Source organism: Desmodus rotundus, chromosome 3 (assembly GCF_022682495.2).
Source record: "Desmodus rotundus isolate HL8 chromosome 3, HLdesRot8A.1, whole genome shotgun sequence".
Classification (NCBI taxonomy): Eukaryota; Metazoa; Chordata; class Mammalia; order Chiroptera; family Phyllostomidae; genus Desmodus; species Desmodus rotundus.
In genome coordinates, this window is record NC_071389.1 from 18,979,388 (window position 1) to 18,982,957 (window position 3,570).

The window sequence follows — 3,570 nt, forward strand, 5'->3', positions numbered from 1 at the left end:
TCCTTCCTGCCCCTCAGACAGGCAGGGGCAAGGTCGTCACAAGTGGGGCGGGGCCGCTGGGATGGGCCACAGCCTGCCTGGGAGCACCACAGCTGGCCCTCTGCCACTGCCACAAGGGGCTTCCCGGGGAGGACAGACCCATGTGACTTCGGCACCCGCCTCCTGTGTGCCAAGGCTGGGGTTTAAGCAGTTCCTGGATGCTCACCACCACCCTTGGAAGCAGGGATCGTTACCAAACCCATTTCCAGACAGAGAGACAGAGGTCCAGAAAGATCAAGGCATTCACCCAAAATCACACAGTAGTTAGTGCTGGTGGCAGGATTCAAACCCAGGTCTGGCAGGCTACAAAAATAACTATTATTTACTAATCCTTCCCTGTTCTTAGTGCGCTCCTAGATTAAACCCTTTAATCTTCCCCTCAACCCTTTGAGGAGGGTACTATTGTTATCCCTGTTTTTCAAATAAAGAACCTGGGGCACAGAGATGGGAAGTGACTTTTCCAAAGTCACAGAGCTAGCCTGTGGAGAACAGAGATCTGGACCGGGGCTGGCTGGTACTAGAGACTGCCCTGCAGAGTTGATGTTCCCTTCGCTCTTCCCCTAACCTCAGAGAGAATCGTCTTCTTCCTGAGCTCTGTCCAAACCAGAACAAAAGAACAATTACTAAGCAAATCTATCAACTATGTGTCCAGCCCTGAGCTAGGCTCTTCCTACAGGTGGGTCATTAATACCTCACAGCAATTTTGGGAACCCTCAGCAAAACTGCACTTTGTGGGCCTCGAGTCCCCCATTGCTCAAATGCAATCGAGGATTTTTTTCTCCTCACTCTTGGGAAAGATTGGAATTAATAAACCATGACTATTAGGCAAGCAACACTGGGATCTGTACTCCCTGTCAGATGATAAATTATCCGTATTGCAGTAGGGGAAGGGAATATGAGGCCCTTGCAGAATTCCTGTAGGAAGTCTGCTCTATCCAGATGTTGAGTTCATTTGCAAAGTTAAGCTTCTAGGGGAGAACAGTGAAATCTGGTACAGTGAAATCCCACCCACATAGGAGATCATGGAGTTGGGATTGGCCACTGTGGCCGCCCATTATTTCTGCTCCCGGAGAAGTTATAAAAGGTCTCTAAGCTCCTCCTCCCTGACAGCAGTTGCTCTATTGGACCCACAAAACTTGTCTAGTAGACTTGATCAAAACTTTCTCTGTTTGCCAGTGAGACCAAGGGGCTCTGCCAACATAGGGCTCCTGGGTGACCCAGCCAATCCCTTCCCTGCTTCATTTTCAAACCTGCTTATTTTTTCATCATAGGCTTTGCTGAGAGCAGCCATTGTGGAAAGGTGGTACAGCATAATGGTTAAGCACTTGAGCTCCAAGGCTCACAGCCTAGGTTCAAATCCTGGCATCTTCTGGCTAGGTAGCCAGCACAGCAAGATAACTTCTACTTTGCCAAAGAGCACCAGGACCAAAGTGACTGCAGATAAGGAAAGAGGGGCCAGGAGGGCCCTGAGGCCATGCTGAGGAGTCTGGGTTTAATTGTTGGAGGAAGCCATTTGAAAATGTAATACCATAATAAATGATAGCCATTGATAATGTGATGATTCGGTGAAACTGGAGCAGGTTTGGAGCCAATTGCCAAAGAGAAGACCAAAGCCCACTGCTGGCATATGAGAACCACTTTATGCGGTATGCAGATGAACACTCCATTTTTATGATGACACATTCATTTTAATGTGCATTATAAATATACACATAACCAGCTCATAAATTCTGTGATTGCCCATTTATGGGAGTAATATAAGGTCTCATTTTAAAACAGATACACTTAAGTTAAGAAAAAGCATATCTCGATTTAAAGAAAAATATCAAGGCAGCTACAGGCCGCGAGGCAGGCAGATGTCGCAAACAGCCACCCATGGGCGTCGCTGGCTTAGGAATCCTGCTGGGTGAGGAGTCCCACAGTAGCTGTGTGATCTTAGACAAGATGCTTGATCTCTCTGAGCTGTTGTTTCTACAACTGCAGAACAGAGGCCGGAGAAATGAGGTCACGTGCAAACTCAACTTGTTTGTTTCCTCGCTTTCTGGCATCACCCCTCCCCCCACTCCCCTCCCCACACCCAACCACCCACAGGCTGCTGGTAGGAGGCAGAGATGGGATTTAAACCCTTGATCTGTCTGATGCTGAGTCCTGGGTCACGCCTTCAGGAGGGGCCAGGGACCATGGGGACAGCCTCTTCCTGTGCAAGTAGCATCTCCCAGGCGCTGTCCGCCTCCATGAAGCACAGTTCTGACAGGTCATGTGTTTCTCACCGTGTCACCAGCATCCAGAACAGCTTGTCTCTTGATGGCAACCTCAGTCACTTTCTACGGATGGAAGCACAATCCTCCTTATTTTCATCTCTTCCAAACCTCTTGAGAAAGGGATGTCTGTTATCCCGAAGGTCACGCCCCTGGTCAAGACTACTGTGGCAGGCAGAACAGACAACCCCCCAAAGTTACCCACACCCTAATCCCTGGGCCTGTGACTACGTCGCCTTACCTAGCACAGGATTTTGTAGGTGTGAGTCACTAAAGGAACAGGAGATGGGGAGATCTGGCATTATCCAGGGGGCCCACTGGAGTCAAAGCGTTCCCACAAGTGTGAGAGGGAGGTGGCAATATCAGAGTCAAAGATCAGAAGAGGCTAAGCTACTGACTCTGAAAGTGGAGAAAGGGGCCAAAAGCCAAGGAGGACAGGCAGCCTCTAGAAGCAGGAAAAGGCGAAGGAACAGATCTTCCCGTCTGAAAGCTTCACAGCCCTGCCAACACCTCCATGTGAGCCCCGTGAATCCCCTTCTGGGCCTCTGACCCGCACAGCTTCAGGTAACACATCTGTGCTGCTTCATCCACTGACTTTGGGGCTCATTTGTTACAGCAACAGTAAACTCATCCATCTCCTCAGCGGCACTCACAGTGGAACCCAGGTCTCTGATACCAAAGCCCACACACACCCCGCAGAAGCCACAGTCCCCATCTTCACAAGCACAGCCCTTGACCTCCTCATGTGTGACCCAGGGCACACTGGGGACTTCTCTGAGCCTCCATTTCTGCCTGTGTAGGGTGGGAATAATACCATCTCCTGGTCTGTGAGGATTCAGTTGAAAGAAATGCCCGTGGTGGGCGGCAACACTGCATATGCCCCTAACTCCCCTCTGCCCTTTCCCATCGCAGGTGACAAGTTTCGAGCTCCTCCAGACCCCTTTTTAAACTCTCTCTTAGCTGATGGATCCTTGAAAACTTCAGCCCTTCCGAGCTCCTCAGGATAAGGAAGAGGAGGTGCTCCACGTTTCCACAGGCACAGCCAGACGGAGCCAAAGTCGCCCGCGAAAGTGCGCTCCTCCATGTCTCCTCTGACACAGGAGCCTTTTAGGACACGCTGACTTCAGGGGTGACTCGTGGATCCCAGGAAGTCATCTTTAATCCCAAAGCAGTGTGTAACTCTGGCTGGCTGTCTTGTTTAATAATTTGCTGCTGTGGTATATTACTATGTCAGCAGACATCTCTGTTTCCTCCAAGAAAGTTACTTACGAGG